The sequence below is a fragment of the Rhinolophus sinicus genome, linkage group LG02 (genome assembly GCF_036562045.2).
Source record: "Rhinolophus sinicus isolate RSC01 linkage group LG02, ASM3656204v1, whole genome shotgun sequence".
In the NCBI taxonomy this organism is placed as follows: Eukaryota; Metazoa; Chordata; class Mammalia; order Chiroptera; family Rhinolophidae; genus Rhinolophus; species Rhinolophus sinicus.
This window is the reverse complement of record NC_133752.1, coordinates 130,075,035-130,093,846: the sequence shown is the minus strand read 5'-3', so window position 1 is coordinate 130,093,846 and position 18,812 is coordinate 130,075,035. Positions and strand designations below refer to the sequence as shown.

The 18,812-nt window shown below is 36.3% G+C and overlaps 1 pseudogene; it reads right to left on the bottom strand.

Moving 5' to 3' along the window:
• Positions 1-14,626: 14,626 nt before the first annotated feature.
• LOC109460036 (MKI67 FHA domain-interacting nucleolar phosphoprotein) lies at positions 14,627-15,549 on the bottom strand (annotated as a pseudogene).
• Between the last annotated feature and the right edge of the window lie 3,263 nt (positions 15,550-18,812).

Sequence of the window (18,812 nt, the reverse complement as noted above, 5' to 3'; positions counted from 1 at the left end):
TCTGACAGGTGTGAGATAAAACTATACAACAAGGCCATAGTAATAAAAAAAGTATGCTACTGGCATAAAAACAGACACATAGATCAATGGAACAGAATAGAGAGCCCAGAAATAAACCCACGCCTATCTGGTCATTTAATGTATGACAAAGGAGGCAAGAATACACAATGGGGTAAAGGCAGTATATTCAATAAATGGCATTGGGAAAACTGGACAGATGCATGCTAAAAAAGTGAAACTGGACCACCTTCTTACTCCATATACAGGAATAAATTCAAAATGGATTGAAGACTTAAATGTAAGACTTGAAACCATAAAACTCCTAGAAGAAAACATAGGCAGTAAACTCTTGGACATTGCAACTAGTAATATTTTTTCTCATATATCTCTTCAGGCAAGGGAAACAAAAGAAAAACAAATGGGACTACATCAAACTAAAAAAAGTTTCTTGCACCACAAAGGAAACCATCAACGAAACAAAAAGACAACCTACTGAATGGGAGTAGATATTCACCAATGATACATACAACAAGGGGTTAATATCCAAAATTTACAAAGAACTCACACAACTCAACACCAAAAAAACAAACAATCCAATTAAAAATCGGGCAAAGGACCTGAATAGACATTTCTCCAAAGGGGACATACAGATGGCCAATAGACGTATGAAAAGATGTTCAACATCACGAATCATCAGAAAAAATGAAAATTAAAGCCACAATGGGAGCCTTGCTTTAGCCTGGTATTTGTACAGGCACAGGTGAGTCCAGACTCCCAATCGAATTCCTCCAATTGTAATCCCTAAAACACCCGCCTGGAAATAGACTGGAGTTGGCACACCTTTGTTTAAGACTTCGTCTTTGAATGTCAGCTCCTTTCCAGAGATGGCTAAAGACTTCACGCTGGTGGTCCCACATTGTTGATTACTTCTCACTAACTTATTTCTTCTGTCAACCAATAGCCTTGGACCTGACATCATTTACATCCTAACAATCCTTCTTTAAATTATTACAAAAGTAGTACACTATGTGAATACAACGAGCTAAACTAAGAACAGGGAAAATTCTAGAAGAAAATTACCTTTATTTAACAAATAAAGGCAAGGAAAAACAAAGGAGGGACTGTTATAGATTGAAAGAGACTCATCAGACATAACCAAATGCAATGTGTGGACCTTTTTTAGATTCTGATTCAAACAATCCACTTCTATAAAATACATCAGTGAGGCAGCAGGGACATTTTAATACTGACTAGCCATAACATGATATTAAAGAATTGTTGTTAATTGTCTTCTGTATGATAACATGTGATTATGGTGTTTTTTCCAATGTCTTATTTCTTAGAGACATATACTGTAAATTGTAACTGTGCCTCTGCTTTAGGAAAAAAAATTCAAATTTGTTACTTTCTTTTCTCTACCTGTAGGTCAGGTCCATGGGAATGTACTCTACAACTACAACTTGCTATTTTCTACCCTTAACCATGTATAGTAATAATTTTCTCCTTATCATGTCTATAGTGTGTTTTTTTTTTAGTAAAAGTATTCAATTCAAAAGCAACTTATGCTGTTATTTACTCCAAACTTCCCTTAAGCCCCTATGAAAGGCTAACATCACATGACCTGTGTTAAATACATCAGATGAAGCACATTAACTTTTCAAATTTATATAAAGCTTTCCACAAAGTACAGATTACTCTAGAGATGCTAAGAAGCAGATGTACTGATCTCCTTGGCATTCACGTGATTCAGTTACAAATAGAATTTGAACAGATTCCAAATGCACAACTGTCAAATTCATAAACAGTAGCAAAAAATGTCAAGTAAAAGTTCAGGTTTTGCCTTGAATAGCACTGACTGTTATCTGAAAGCAAAAATTGAAAGTATTCTATTAATGTTTTATTTCTTCAGTGCTAATATTTGACAAGAGCTAACTCCTTTCATTTCATGCATAGATGCCCCCCTTAGGTTAGCGGGGATTACTATTAGGTCCACAGAAAATCTCAAAATCACTTCAACCAATATTACAAAGTTCATTAATATAAATTTGACTCACTGAAATTGTATAATGTAAGGGGATTGAGCTCCAACGATAAGTCAGATAGATGTCAGTTTTAATCCTAGTCCTAGTATCACTTACTAGTTGTGTAACCTCAGCGAGGCTCTTTTTCTCATCTGTAAAGTGGAGTTTAAAAAAAAAATCTGTTTTGTGTTGTTATAAGAATTAAAGAACTCTTAAATAAACTGTCATAATTACTATTTGGGGGAATATTATATTCTACATGATATTAATAACTGTATTTTTACTCGACTCAGTTATAAGAAAATGACACACAGACCATACACTCTACGAATCTTCCATTGATACTAAGGCTTTTGCAGCAACTGCCCTAATTCTGAGAATTACAGAAGACATGGGCCTAACCTCAGGTCATGAAAACAGATTTAAGAATTTATACAATTCAAATATCAGGAACTCACATGTGATGTGAGAATGAAAGCCACTTCTTCAGCAGCCAGGAGCTAGACTCAATTTCAGAGTTGTGTTTTCCATTTAAGCAAGACTCCCAACCAGACCTCCTCTTGCAATACATGGAGTCAACACTCTACACCAATCCACTCTTGCCAAACTTACTAAGTACAACGAATCAGAGTAAAACAAAATTTATCTCTAAGCACAATACAGTAATGCATAGATTTCCTTATTCTTCTGCCGTCATGGTGTTGCTTAGCAACCCAGAACATTTTATCTATGATTTTTTATAAATGTAAAAATGGCTTTTTGAAAGCTAATATCTTTGAAAGAGATGTAAAGACTTAATGGCTTCAAGTTAAACATTTTGGGCTAGAGTACTTACAGGTGATGAAGTATATTTTTATATAGCATCTTTCACGCTGTTTGATTGATGCACCATTATTGATGTTTAAACTGGTAATTGAATTAACGATAATGCAGTCTCATCCCTACTTTATAAATTTCTCACTAGGAAGTAATTTGTATCACATTATTTTGATACTATACAGATGTCCAATTTCCCTTCAAACTTAAACCTCATTCTTTAACACTTGTTGAAAACCCGTACACAAGTCAATAATTTCTGAGAATTGAAAAATCATTCTAATTCCATAATTCCTTCTATATTCTGCAAACTGGAGCTTGCCTTTAAATGAAACTATTTGGTTATCTTAAAATATGTTTCCTACAGAAAAGGAAACATAATCTTTATTTTCAGTTACTAACTTTCACAGTAAAGATTAATGGGAAAATCTGAATTTGGGTTTTAGATAAAATGAAAATGTATTGACCTCAATGTAATTTTAAAAAAAGTAAACAGGTTACAAAAATGTACATTAAATATGATACCATTTTGGTTAAAAAATGCATATTTATTTATATGTATATGTATACATATATGCATATATATGGAAAGATAAAGATACGGAAAAATATACAATAAGCTGTTAACAGTGGTAATCTCTGGATAAGAAATACAGTTGTTTTTATTTTTCCGTTTTGCTTCTATATAGTTTCTGACTTTCTATCATGCATACACTGCTTTTATAATAACAAAAGCTTATTTTTTAAAAATCACTATTTCCTACTGAGCCCACATATAACTTCTGAATCATCACCGTCACGAGCCTGTACATTCCCACATGGAAAGCACAAGGGCACCAGCCTAGCCGGTTAGTTCTTCAAAGCCTCTCATTGCCTGCTGATTTCTTTTGTCTCCGCATCTTACCCAAGGGCTACCTTAGCACTAAATCCACCTAACAGTTATCACCAATTGGCAACTTCTTTACTTGTTTCTTGTTTGCCTGTGGGCAGAAATTCTCTTTTTCTTTTGTTTTTCTGTCATCTATTCTCTCTGTTTTCTTCCTATCTTTCTGACTCCTCAGTCTCCTTTGCAAGTTTATCTTTCTCTACTTTCTTTACTTGCCCCCAAGTTCCATACCCAGCACTCTTCTCTTTTCACTCTACAACTTCTTCCTAGAAAAAGGAGAGAATAAATCATGTGTTCTTATTCTTTTCAGTCTATCATCTATATCTCTATCCTTGCCCTCTTTCCTGTGCAACATAATTATATGCATAATCATTAATTATTGTAATCTCCAGTTAGACATGTCACCACAAATATCTCTAAAACTTAAGTCATCATCTCTATTTATGCATTAATTTTTCAATAGTTATTGAATGCCTTCTGAGAGTCAAATTATGCTAAGAACTGAATATATGCTGTGGTGAGTATAATAGGCATGGCTAGACATTAAACTGAAGAAGTAAATAGAGACCAGATCCTGTAGGCGGCTACATGGCATGGTTAGAATTTAAGATTTTATTCAGAGTGCAGTGCGAAACCACTGGATTGTTTTTAGCAGATACATGACCTGACCAAACTTGCTTTTTAGAAAGATCACTGTAGCTTCTCTGTAGAGGCCTGGAGGAGGGCAAAGGAGGAAGAGGCAGAGAGAGAATATGAGGGCTAAAGTCCAGGCAAGAGCTAAATGTGGCCTAGACTAGGATGGAGCTATGTTTTGGAGAAAGAATTAATAGGTTTTGATGTTAGCTTGATTTTGGAGTTGAAGAAAAAGGGAAGGGATATATATATATAGTTGGTTCCTTTTCTCTGGAGAACCATGATTAATACTACAAACTTAAAATTAGTTTCTATAGAAGAAGATTAGGAAATGATACTTTATTAAATTTTAGGTTAAGAACAAGATCCTGTGCAAACCGTATTTACTTTGATCTTAGAATGTTGTGTGAAAATAGCAGAATCCTAGAATAACCTACAGAAATAAGTTAATGTTTATTATATTTTATATAAGTTTTTTTTAAAAAAAACTCATTGGTTATAAAATGCATAGATTTTTGCAAAGAACTTTGTAGACTGAAAAAAACAAAAACAACCCAAACAATCTGCTACATATAGGTCTTAGTCTGTGGTCTTATAATCTGTCTTCTTAGGGGAGTATTATAATTACCCTCACAATTTCAGTGTTGTGAGAATGTGTGGCGAGGCGTCAATTATCATTTCAAAAGGAATTCTGAAATGTTCTCCTACCCAGTTCTCCTACCCAAAAGAGAATGCTAAGTTTCCAATTTTAATTTGTTCTCCTGTACACCGTGCTATTTCTGAAGCATTTAGTTGCCCCCTGCTGGTCACACAATTTTAGAAAATATATAGTTCTCAGTAGATTTGCATATGATGACAAACTTCTAAAAAGATGTATTGAACCTCTTCATTAAATAAATTCATGATGGATTTCTAGCGCTCAATTGGCTTATGTAAGCTTACCCAGAATTCTTCTTAAACACAATCCTCTGTCATGTTTCATTTCTCTTCAGGTTCTTTTGAAACCATGTAACAATAACATCAAATTGAGAGGGGGAAAAAAAGGACTTGTCCAAAAATCTGAAAAATTGTATTTTTGTCCTGTCTCTGCTACCACCTCTCTGGCTAATCTTGGCCAAGACACTTTAACTTGTTGATACCTACTTCCTCATCTGTAATACGAAGTACAATTGACATTCAATAAACTACACATATTTAAAAGATAATTTGATACGGTTTTTATATATGTATACAACTGTGAACCTATCATTACAATCAAGATAGTGAAAATATTTATCACTCCCTAAAGTTTTTGCCTGCCACTTTGTGTTTCCTTCCTCCTCCTCCTCCTGCCCCTCCCAACCCTCTCTTATCCTCAACAAACCATTCATATGCTGTCACTGTAAATTAGTTTGCATTTTCCAGAGAAGAACATTCATTTTTAAGCTCACTAGTTGAAGAGACTGAAATGAGATATGGAAAAACTTAAATTCTTTTTAAACATCAAAAATTTTTTTTGAGATTCCCTATCTTGAAGCTTGAGGCAACCAGGTGATACAATCGTCAAAGGCCTTAACTTGAAGTCAGCGGACAGGAGCTTGGGTCTTGGCTCTGGCATTTACTAGCTGTGTGACCTTGGGCAAGTTACTCAACATCCTAACTGAGGTGAACAGTTTCCTCATACTTAGGGGAAAGGATAATAATAGCATTTATCCTCATAAAGATGTTGTGAAATTACATACAAAGCAATGAACTCAGCGCTAGACCTGTACATACCACACACTCAACAAAATGGTAACCACCTATCTTTAGACATTTCAAACAGCACCACCCCCACCCCGGAAAAAAAAAAAAAAAAGAAATGAGGACTCTGACCATGTAGCCAGTGTAATCTCAAGACAATCATTTTAGAAATTTTATGTGAGGGTTATAATAATTCGCTGTGCTAGATGTCTGACTTAAGTCCGTCTTCCCAGCCAGATACGGTTTTCCTTATAACACTTTTCCCGTGTCATGGTTTTCCTTTCTTTGTGATTCCCTCCCTGCCCCCACCCCCAAACATGTGATCTGAACAGTCATCTCATTTCATCTTTCTGGTTTGACAGATACCTTGGCCAAAGTAGACTGAATGATAGTCACTCAACCAGAGTAGAGTGAATGGTAGTCGGACGCCATGAAAATAGAGACAACTGAAGACACTGATATTTTATGATACATGTTCTTTAGTAGTTCTCTCCTTTATACTCAAATACTTCTGTTGCTCTTTTTGAGCTGTCAAGCTCTGGCAGGTTCATATTTGATAAAGTTCTCTCTACAACAGAAACTAATTGAGCTCACTTGCCAGCCTAGCCCCATCTAGTATCCAGGGAGAGTTCTGGCTTTATGAAGGAGAGAGTTCAGATACTGTATTTTGGAATCCTTTTGTGTGCTTTCTTACACGGAGTTTTGGCATTGCTTCATTAAAGATACTCTAGAGAAATTATATGGAGAAGAGGGGTGGGGCATAATTCTGTGGGGAGGAGAACCTTCTGCTTAATATCCCTCCTATTTCATAATGTACCATTTATATAGGTTTACTCAATCCTTCATCTTAACCTCCAAGAAATTAGAGTCTGAGACAATAATTTATGTGCAGGTACTTGATTTGGTGAAGGGATCCCAATGAATAAGAGTGGAGAATTGGGAAACTAAAACATGGAAGGAAGGAAAGCCAATGCAAGAGCACATTATCAATTTAGACATTGCTATAGGCAACTAGGCCTTGTTTTTGTAGATCTTTGATTAGTTGTTTAGAATTCATCTCAAACTGGCTTCCTGAGTGAAGAAGAGGGGAGCATTTATCCATTTGTCTCCATCCCTCATTGTTCAGGGTGGCAGATAGATCCTAAGATAATTTTCAGTGATCCCTACGTTCTGGTATTAATGCTGTTCCTTAAGCTCCTGAATATAGGTAGAACCAATAGAATATGGCAAAGGTAATGAGACTGTTACTCCCGTAATTACATTACATTATATGGCGGATGGGATAGGATACGTCACTTCTATTATTATGTTATATTATCGAAGAGTACACTCTACTACTAGAATTACTCTTTCTCACTTTCCTGCTGGCTTTGAAGAAACAAGCTGCTATGTTGTGAACTGCCTATGGAGAGTACCATGTGACAAGGACCTTAGATGGCCTCTAGAAGCTGGTGACAGCCTTTGGCTGACAGCCTGCAAAAACCTCTGACACTTTCTTTCCTACAACTGCAAGGAAATTAATTCTGCCAACAACCTGAGAGAGAGAAAGAGAGAGAGTTTGGAAGCAGATTCTTCTTTAGTTGAGCCTCCAGGTGGGAACTCAGTCCAACCAACGCAGTTACTGCTGCCTGGAAAGACCCAAAAGTGGAAACCCCAATTAAGCTGTGTCTAGACTCTTGACTGACAGAAACAGAGATAAATGTGTATTGTTTTAAGCTGCTAAATATATGGGACTTGTTACACAGAAATAGAAAACTAATACAGATTTTGGTACCTAGAAGTGGGGTGCTATTGTAACACATTCTTAAAAATGTGTCTGTGGTTTTGGAACTGAGCAGCCAGTGGAGGCTAGAAGAACAGTGAAGAACATCGTAGAGGAAGCCTAAATCACCATGACCAGACTATCAGTAGAAATGTGGACACTGAAGACATTTCTTGAGGGCCAGAAGGAAGTGAGGAACATGTTAGTGGAAACTAGAGGAAGGGAAATCCTGGTTATATAGTGGCAGAAAACTTAGTCAAATCATCTCCTGCAATTATGTTGAAAGCGGAACTTGTAAGTGATGTACTTGGTTATATAGTTAAGGAGATTTCCAAGTGAAGTGTTGAAGGTAACAACTTGTTTATTCTTGCTACTTATAGTAAAATGAAAGAAAAGAGAAAGAGTTTAAGGGAAGAATTGTTAAACAAATAAAGATCAGAACTTGATGATTTTGAAAATCTTCGTCTTCCCCAGATGATAAAAAATACACTAGGACATGGCTTCTGAACACTGTCAGGAAAGCCTGTTCTAGAGAAAAGGCCCAGGGAGTAACTCTATCACCTTTTGTTAAAACCTCAAAGAGATCAAAAGGTCAGGATGTTTAGTCATACACCGGGCCATTTCAAGAGATTATGGGTATGCCTCAGATATTCTGACTCAAAGCACTGGGCCTCTAAGAAGTTGAAAGGTGCTGTTTCTCAGCTTTCTGCTCTCAGCAGGAGACAAAGATAGAGATGGGATCATTGTGAAACAATCTGTGGATTGTGTGGTTTTTGTCTAATGGAGTGAACCCCATTGAAATACACGAAGAGAAATTTATTTCGTAGAAACAATGCCAGTTTGGGATGAGAAGGATAGACAGAGAGAGTACAAAACAAAAGGAGGCTGTCAGACCACCAAATTTTACTGGCAAGACGTAGGCTGATAAACCTACTCACTTGCGAACACATGCTAACTTCCATGAAAAAGGAAGGATGACTCAGAGGCTGAACTAATAACCCAGAGGGCAGAGCTAAGAGCAGTGAGGATTATTCTCAATCCAAAGAACCTAATCAAGAAACTCCCAACATTCACCTAGTTGTATCTCAAAACTCAAAACTGCTATGAGCCCAGGGACTCCTTTTTATCTTCCATTCCCCCCTTTTTGAACTGGAATATCTATAGCCATTATACTGTATCTGTCCCACCATTGAATATTGGGTATGTTGGAAGCAGATAACGCCCATTCTAGTGAATGCTACAGATTGTGAGAGTTTAGACCACTTGGTCATCTAACTATAGTGAAGATAATTGGAGTTTTATTAACTAGGAAGGGTATGATTCAGCAGAACAAGTTTCACAGGTCCGTAGATAAATAGTAATTGTACCCAGGAACTATCTCCTTTTCTGAGTCCACTCAAAACTGGCAGCCTTCCGAGTTACCCAAGTGTTGTATATGATGGTTCACCTTACCTCCTTTTCAGTGGTGAGATGCTTCTCCCCTCATTCTTCCCTCCAATCTCCCACCAGAGCTTTCTATCGGCTTAACCTAACCAGAAGTCAATTGGCAAAGTATACTGAGAAATATAGTTTAAACTGGTCATATCCTGTGATTCAAAGTAGAGCAAGAGAAAGACTGGGAATGGTGGAATGGGCTGGTGACCACGACAGGGTCTCAATTTAGAGTGTTTTTGACACTTACAAATTTGGTACAACTCAGCCCTAATTTGGTCTATTTCTCTTAAGAAAGAGTGATCCTTCCTTCCCATTTGCACCCTGTTTTTGTCAGTGTTTTTTTTTTACCTTTTTGGTCAACATTTGTTTTTCCTTTATTAACTTTGTCTGATTGAGAGGACCATTGCCTACAATCAACACAAATAATTTGACTGTTTTTCCTTTTCATTATTGAATTCCCCTATAACAATAATATAGCTCTCTACTTTTTAATGTCAAACCCTCCCTTTCACATAAACTATGTTTTCCATGTCCTTCATCTCGCTTACTATACTGTATCCATGCACAACTAATTCAGGGAACTACAAGCCATTAAACTGACCTGTAGATGCTCATTCATCAAATTGAAGCAGTCCCCAAGGGCTAATCCAACTTAGAGAAACTCTTTTAAACAAGAGACGAAAATAAACTTGGGGCTATTTATGAAATCTCATTTCTAAAACTATCTAAACATTATCTGATCTCTTCTTGGGCCCCCTTCCCACCATCAAAATAATAAAACTGCATCTTCTCTCTGTTTTCTACATCTACCCCATATTTCACCAGTTTCTCCTCTTCTAAATCAAAATAAACACCCTAGTTCCTTGCATCCCATACTCTCCACTCCCATTCTAGTGAATGATACAGATTGTGAGTTTAGACCACCTGATTATCTAACTATAGTGAAGCTAGCTGTAGTTTTGTTAACTAGAAAAGGCATGATTCAGAAGAACAAACCTAGGACCTCAGCACTCAAATCCACACATTACAGCTAGTCTGGGGGGTTCAATTGCCATTAAGCCCAGGCCCTACTCTGTCTTCTAGAGGCCACCTTGAGGTGAAGGCATCAGAACTCTGAGTCACTAAAGCAAAAGTTTGGATCAGACATCAATAAACAGGGGAGGCAGGTAAACCTAACTTCATCTGACTCTCAGATTATCTGCTATTTAGACCCAAAATAGATTTGAACAATTTTTGGACTAAGGAAATACAGCCACTTATACAGTATAACTACCCTCTGTTTCCCAACAGGCCTAAGAAGGCTGCCCTGGAGTGGGGCTGTTGAGGGCTGCAGTTCTTAAATGTTTGGTCTCAGGGCCCATTTACACTTTTAGAAACTATGGTGAATTCCAAAGAGCTTTTGTTTCTGTGGATTATATTTGTTGATATTTACCATATTAGAAAGGAAAACTGATCATTTAAAAAAAGTTTATTGATGCCTTTAAAATTTTTTAATAATAAATCCGTTATATTTTAACATAACACATATTTCATGAGAATTAACTGTATTTTCCAGAATAATTTAGTGAGAAGAGTGGTATTGGTTTTACATTTTTTCTCATCTTTTTAGTGTCTTGCTTAATAGAGGACTGCTCGATGCTTATATCTACTTCTGTATTCAGTCTGTTCCGATACGTTGTTTTGGTTGAAAAAAATGTAGAAAACCCAGCCTGACATACATATGTAATTGGAAAAGGAAGTAGCATTTTTTAAAAGATAATTATGAATATTGATCTTTGATATCATGCCACCAACACCCTACAAGTGATCGTTTCTTAAAGGTTAGTAGCAGGTGGAATCTGAAAACATATGGATGGACACATTTGTATTCTGTATTAAAGTCTATTGGTATATTGTAGTGCACCTTGAACTTCGAATGGACCTTTTACCCAGGCATTATTTTGTAATGTCATACACTGGTCACTTGGAAAATAGTGGCTCACCGAGTTATGTGTATCTTCCAAATGCTGACACATTTCATTTTGAAATAGCCAAAACTCACGTTCATTAATATCACTGTTAATCTCATCACCAAAGTCCTTAAGAATTAGAAAATTGTCAAACTCAGGGGTAGATACAAGTTTTCCAAAATTCTAAATTTTTCTTGGAAGCTCAAATTTTATCCTTAACAACAAAGGCTGTAAGTCGTTTTCATTGAAGTGATAGACTTACGTCACTAAGTTTTGAGACGATATCTGCCAAATACCCAAGTCTGAATAACTGTAGTTTATCATTCTTTCAAGTAAAAATAGTGTTCCATACAAAAAGTGGCTTGATCCACTCAGAACTCAATCACATAAATCCTTTTACTTGAGACAACCATTGTGCTTTGTATGTAGCAGGAATGTTTTATGCATTTTGTCTGACAGAATTTTTAAAAGACACGTAATCAAGGGTTCAGAGTCAATAAAATAAAAAATTATTACTATTTGATTGAGCATATTCATAAATGAAACTCTTTTTTATTTCCCCTGTGAGTATATGGCAATGAAGAATACAATGACTGCTGGTACAGTTTGGTATCACTGCCATCATTTCTGTTAAGGCACCAGCATTTTTACCCACCATTGCTTTTGTATCATAGTACAAATGTCAACACAGTGAGAAAGGCAAATAATGTCTTAGTATTATCGTGAAAATAGTGTTGACCATTGACCTTGCAGCTACTTGAAAGGTTCTCAGAGACTCCATGGGGTCTGCAGACCACATTTTGAGAATCACTGGTCAAGAGCAGAGCTCAGTCCTAAGTGATAGTAATCCATTTTTTCACACAATTTTCCTCTGGGAGGAGCCTGTGCTGTTAAACCAATCCTGGCCCCACTGCTCTTTCACTGACCTTTTCCACTTGTTGATAATCCTGACCCACCATATTCTGTTTTGGGTTCTAGCTCAGTTTTCCATTTCTAATCCCCCTTTCTTCCTGTCAAGGTAAGAATTCCTTGCCTCTATTTTTATCGACCTAATCAAACACCGCACTAATCTTCTAATGATTCCATTTTAATTCTGGATGTTTTTGCCAGCAATCAACCTCAAGACAGGGCAGAATTTTATTTCATTCATTTATAATTCTATTTATACATTCATTGAATGATTGATTTAATTAATGTGTTACATTCATTGGTTTCAAAATGAATTTTCTGCAAACCTACTATTTCATCTGCTAGAGAGATGACATTAGCTTGTGGCCTTAAAGGGTGATAGGATTTGAACAACTGCAATGAGAGTGTAGGCTTTTCAAAATATAAAAAATAATAGATTTATGGAGGTAAAAAAAACCCAAAAGTTAACTTCTTAGGGACAGGCAAGGACAATGCAGATAATAGAGTAATTAAAGACAAAGCCAGAAAGGCAGTGTAGGGTCAGCTTGTGGAAGGTGTCAAATGACTGGAGTTCATTTGCTAAGCCCTGGAGAGCTACTCAAGACGTTTGAACAGAAGGAGAGGGCAAACAGCCTCAATAATCGAAGCATTATTTACTTAAGATTTATTTGGCAACTACAGATGAAAATAATTTCGTGGAGAAAAGAGACTTGAGGCAAGAAAACTAGGTTGGAGGCGTGGACTAGGGTGGTGGACCTAGCAATGGAGATGGGTGAGATAGATTTTGAGAACAATGCAGAAGCAAGATCAGTAGGTGTTGGTGCTGGAGAAGTGGTTGTCAAAAATGATTAGTTTCAAGCATGAGTTACTGGGAGAAAGGTGATGCTATGCAAAGAAATCAGGAAGTCAGAAAAAGGAAAGGTTTGTATGAGGCAAGATGATGACTTCAGTTCTCTACTTGTTAGTCATATAAGTGGCTATATGACTAATTAGTTCCCCCATCAAGGGGGGCACTAATTTTATAGCACTTAAAAAACTGGAACCTAACAGATATTACAAGATTGTGGTTATATCTGGACTGGCTTTATATTCTCTCTTTACAGTAAAATGTAAAGTGGTAAATGAAAAATACAGTCACTATTTTAATTACCTGTAGTTTCTCTCTAGACAAATCTAGCAGGAATCTGTAGCTTTTCTGTGTTCCATATATCACAAAGACAATTCTTATAAATTTATATACATACATACATATATATATATATATATATATATATATATATATATATATACACATACATATATATTCACTGAATGATTTTTGTGTTATTTCTTATGCTAAATTTTATGTCAGTTAATCCTCACAACAGCCCTTAGATATTATTATTTGGTTTTCCATAAGAGAAATCAAAGTGCAAAGAGGTTAAGTAACTTTCCCCAAGGTCAAACAGGAAGTGATAGAACGACATTTGAAACCAGGCTCTGTGTGGTTTCAAAGTCCTTGTTTCTTCTCCTCTATCCGGCTAAAGTATTTATTTGCCTTCCGCCCTTTTTCTTTTCACAAAATAAACAGGAAATAGTGCCTTTTAATAAGGTCTGTTGGTCTTTGCAATATGATTGTATCCAGAGTTTGATTTAATGCCTGCTTAGGAGACCTATCTTAGGAAAGGCTTGTGCTTGGGCGCTCTCCTTTTTTGTTCTTTGAGTTTTATTGAGATATGACCGCTGTGTAAGTTTAAGGTATACAGCATCATGGTTTGACTTACACATATTAAGTGATTACTGCAATAAGTTCAGTTAGCATTCATCTTCTCATCAATAAAATAAAAAGAGAAAGCAAAAAAAGAAAAAAAAATCATCTTCCTTATGATGAGAACTCATAGGATTTCCTCCCTTAACTTTCTTATATATCGTGCAGCAGTGTTAACTATCGTCATCATGCTGTACATTACATCCCTAGTATTTATTTATTTTGCAACTGGAAGTTTGTACCTTTGACCATCTTCCTCCAATTCCCCAATCCCACCCCTCACCTCCGGTAACTATAAATCTGATCTCTTTTCCATGAGTTTTTTTTTCGTTTTTGTTTTTTAAGATTCCACATATAAGTGAGATCATACAGTATTTGTTTTTCTTTCTTTTTTTTTAAGACTCTATTTCTTTATTTGATGGTAACAGCAAAGACTGCAGTTTAGTACTTAAACCTGTAGTTAATGGTGAGCCTTCTATCCAGGCAGTAACTACAGACAGCTATGAGATCTGTAAAGGAAACTAGAAGAGACTGGAACAAAGCGAGTGTGAGCCTGGGTACTGCAAGCTGGTATGGACTCGGCGAGGGGCAAGGCAAAATCACTGGCTGCTTTCCTTACTGAGGTGAACAGTGTTTCTTCAGATAATCTTGTCAACAGTTGCATTCCATTGTATCTGGTTAAATACAAAATCAGCCCTCACAGTAAAATCACATTTTCCAGAAGTATTGTACGCAATACCTTGAGAATCACCGACTGCTGTCTCTTCGTCTTTTTTTCTTTGAATGTGTAGGTGTTTCAGTCTCTTGTTTCTTCTTTTATGCCAGATAAGGGCTGTTTGAAAACTATTTCATTATCTTTATCATCATCTTTCATTTCAGGCACTTCAGATTTTCTTTTCTCCAAAAATATTGGTGTACAAACTGGTGGGGGCCCTGGCTGTCCACAGTCTTCTCAGGAGTGTTAGGAGCAACTGAAACCTTCTTCTCCTCCTCCTCCTCCACCTTTATCCTCCTCTCTCCCCCTCCTCCTCCTTCCCCTTCCTCTTCCCTTCCCCCTTCCTCTTCCTTTTCCTCTTCTTCTTCTTCCAGGCTTTTTTTAGATTTCCAAAGATCAGTGTTTGATGCATTGCTTTTTCTCCTCTTTATGTAAAATCAATGAAGGAAAACCATAATCAATGCCTTTCTTAGCTAATCTCTTCCTGAGTAATTTTTCTTTCTTTTTAAAGCACTCCTCCATCCCTAGCTTTTGAAGACGTGTCCGGTTCTAATTATACGATTTCATTGCTGGATATGATGGCTTAAATGGAACATGCCACTCTCTAAAAAGTTCTTCATGTACTTTCTCAGGTGGTTACCATGACACTTCTTGGCAACATCTTCAGATTCAAACTCCACGAAGGCATAGCTCCTGCTATTTCCAGTCCTTTTACTTTTGGACAGTCCGAATCTCATAATGGTGCTGAAATGGGAGAAATATGCTTGGATCTGGGTTTCATAAAGCGCTGGAGGTAGGTGGCCCACATAGATTACTCCAGGAGTAAATTTTCTTTTTCTTGCTTCTGTTTCTTGCTTGCACGTCGGCAAACCTGAGCCACCAACTTGTGAAACTTGGCATCCTCCTGCGGGTTCAGGGCCAGGAGTGGCTTGGCTGGGCCTGCAAAAACCACCATGCCAAAAGGGTCCAAGCATAGGAGCTCCATGCAGCAATTCCAGAAATCAGTATTTGTCTTTCTCTGTCTGACTTATTTCACTTAGCATAACACCCTCAAGTTTCATCCATGTTGTCTACAAATGGCAGGGTTTCTTTTTTTTTTTTTTTTATGGTTGAATAATGTTTTACTACATATATCACAACTTCTTTATTTATTCATTTGTAGATGTACATTTACGTTTCCATATCTTGGCTACTGTAAATAATGCTGCTATGAACACTGGGGTGCAGGTATCTTTTTGATTTAGTGTTTTTGTTTCCTTTGGCTATATTCCCAGAAGTAGAATTGCTGGATCATATAGTTCTGTTTTCAATTTTTTTGAGGATCTTCCACATTGTTTTCCATAGTGACTTAACCAGTTTACAATCTCAATTACGGTGTACAAGTTTCCCTTTTCTCCATATCCTTGCCAGCATTTAATTGATTGTTTTTTTGAAGATGACCATTCTAACAGGTGGGAGGTGATTTTGATTTGTATTTCCCTAATGACTAGTGACATTGAACATCTTTTCATATACCTGTTAGCCTTTTGTATATCTTCTTTAGAAAAATATCTATTAAAGTCTTTTGCCCATTTTTAATAGCATTATTGCTTTTTTCCCCCGCTATTGAATTGTGTGAGTTCTTTATATATTTTGCATATTGACCCCTTATCAGATATATGTTTTGCAAATATTTTTCCCATCCCATAGGTTGTTTTTTTTTTAACTTTGTTGATTGGTTTTTTTGCTGTGCAGAAATAAGCTTTTTAGTTTAATATAGTTCCACTTTTTTCTCTCATTCTATTGCTTGTGCTTTAGGTGTCAGATCTAAAAAATTATTGCCAAGACCCATATCCTATGTTTTCTTCTAAGAATTTCATGGTTTCAGTTCTTATGTTTAAGTCTTTAATCTATTTTGAATTAATTTTTGTGAGAGGTGTAAAATAAAGGTCTAGTTTTATTCTTTTACATGTGAATATTCAATTTACCCAGCATCACTTATTGGACAGGCTGTCTTTTCTCCATTGAGGGGCTCTCCTTCTTGGGGCAACTACTTTCCCCCATTGGAATGAGAATTCCTATCCCTTTTTTAAGATGGAGAGAGAGATATTAAGTAATAAAATTAATTTAATTGAAATACCACAACTTAAGAAGAGTAGAAAAAACAGTTTTGAAATGTAGTCGTAGTAAAGTCATTAAAAAATAATAAAGAGCCAGTAAGTTCCTATGTAACCACTTTCAATGTAGGAAAACAGCAGAGAATGCCCTTAATAGCAAGTCTGAGCATTCAAATGTGAATGTCTTCCTCTACATAAAGGAAAAGCGAGGGTGACTAACATTCTGGTTGGATGTTCCCACAGAGTGCAATGAGCAGAGATCCAAGAACATGCCTGTGCTACGTACTGTATCTTTCACATGTGCTGCCCGGCACTTGGTGAGTGTTCAATAAATGCTACATCTCTTTCCCTTTTGCATTTTACAAAACATTTCCACACATCTCATTTTATTTACCCTATGTATTAAAAAGAAAATCCCAAAGAATAAACTGTTATCATTCTTATAGTACTGGTACATCAGAACCTTTACTCGTTGAAGGTGAGAAGGACTGGCTAATTCTGCAGTTCAGTCACTCTAACATGAATGTTCTGGATTTCCATTCCCCTATAGGAATGGATCCTGTGTTCCTCTGGCCATTCAACTGTCATGATGAGAGGAAATATTTCTAATACAAAAGGTCTTCCTGTTTGGAGTCAAACTGAGCATGGATCCCTCATAAGTAAAAACCCATGACGCTTTTTGTATAACATCACTGAACTTCCCTCATGCAGTAGATGAGGACACTACTGTTAATCCCTTTATCCCTATGGTTGAATGGGTGACATTTTGTATTGCAAAAATATGCCAGTTGGTTAATTTGACAGAGTTTTCAAAGACAGTTCTGTTCTAATTGTTATTATTTCCTTCCTTCTGATGACTTTGAGTTTCATTTGTTTTTCTTTTCCTAGTTCTTCAGGAACTATTATTAGGTTGTTTAGTTGGGATTTTTCATGTTTCTTGAGATACACCTGTAATGATATAAATTTCCCTCTGAAAACTGCTTTTGCTGCATCCCAATAATTTTGATGCAATGTATTTTCATTCTCCTTTGTTGCTATGTATCTTTCGATCCCTCCTTTTGTTTCTTCTTTGACCCAGTTGTTCTTAATAGCATGTTGTTTAATCTCCATGTATTTGTGGTTTTTCCTGCTTTCTTTTTGCAGTTGATCTCCAATTTCAAAGCCTTGATGTCAGAGAATATGCTTGGTATGATTTCAATCTTCTTAAATTTGCTGAGGCTAGTTTTGTGTCTAGCATATGGTCTATCCTTGAGAATGTTCCATGTGCACTAGAAAAAAATGTATAGTCTGATGTTCTAGGATAAAGTGCTCTGTAAATGTCAATTATGTACATTTGCTCTAATGTGTCATTTAAGGCTGATATTTCCTTACTGATTTTCTGTTTGGATGATCTATCCATAGCTGTCAATGGCATATTTAGATCCCCTACTATAATTGTGTTTTTGTCAGTTTTTCCCTTTAGTTCTGTTAGTAGTTGCTTTGTATATTTTGGTGCTCCCTGATTGTGGGCATATGTATTGATAAGTATTATGTCTTCCTGTTGTATTGCCCCCTTTATCATTATGAAATGTCCATCTTTGTCTCTTGTTACGTTTTTTATCCTGAAGTCTGTTTCATCTGATACAAGTGTGGCTACACCCACTTTCCACTGGATGCTATTTGCTTGGAGTATCGTTTTTGTACCCTTTCACTTTGAGGCTGTATTTGTCCTTGTAGCTAAGAGGTGTCTCTTGCAGGCAGCATATGGTTGGGTTTTGTGTTTTGATCCAGTCTTCTACTCTGTGCCTTTTTAGTGGTGAGTTCAGTCCATTTACATTTAGGGTGATTATTGATATATAAGGCTTTCCTATAGACATTTTATCTTTTGTTTTGTGGTAGCTCGGTGTCTCCATTGTTTCTTTGCCTTTTTGTTTCTGTCTATTATATGAGTTTGGTGGTATTATATGGTTTTTTTCCTTCTGTTTCCTCTTTCTTACGTTATGTGTCTCAGTTCTGGATTTTTTGTTTTGTTTTGTTTTTTAGTGGTTACCATTAAGTTTATGTAAAACAAAGTTTCATATATACAGTAGTCCTTTTTCTTCAGCATTCTTCCTATCTTCTTTACCTTTTGCAAATTCAGACC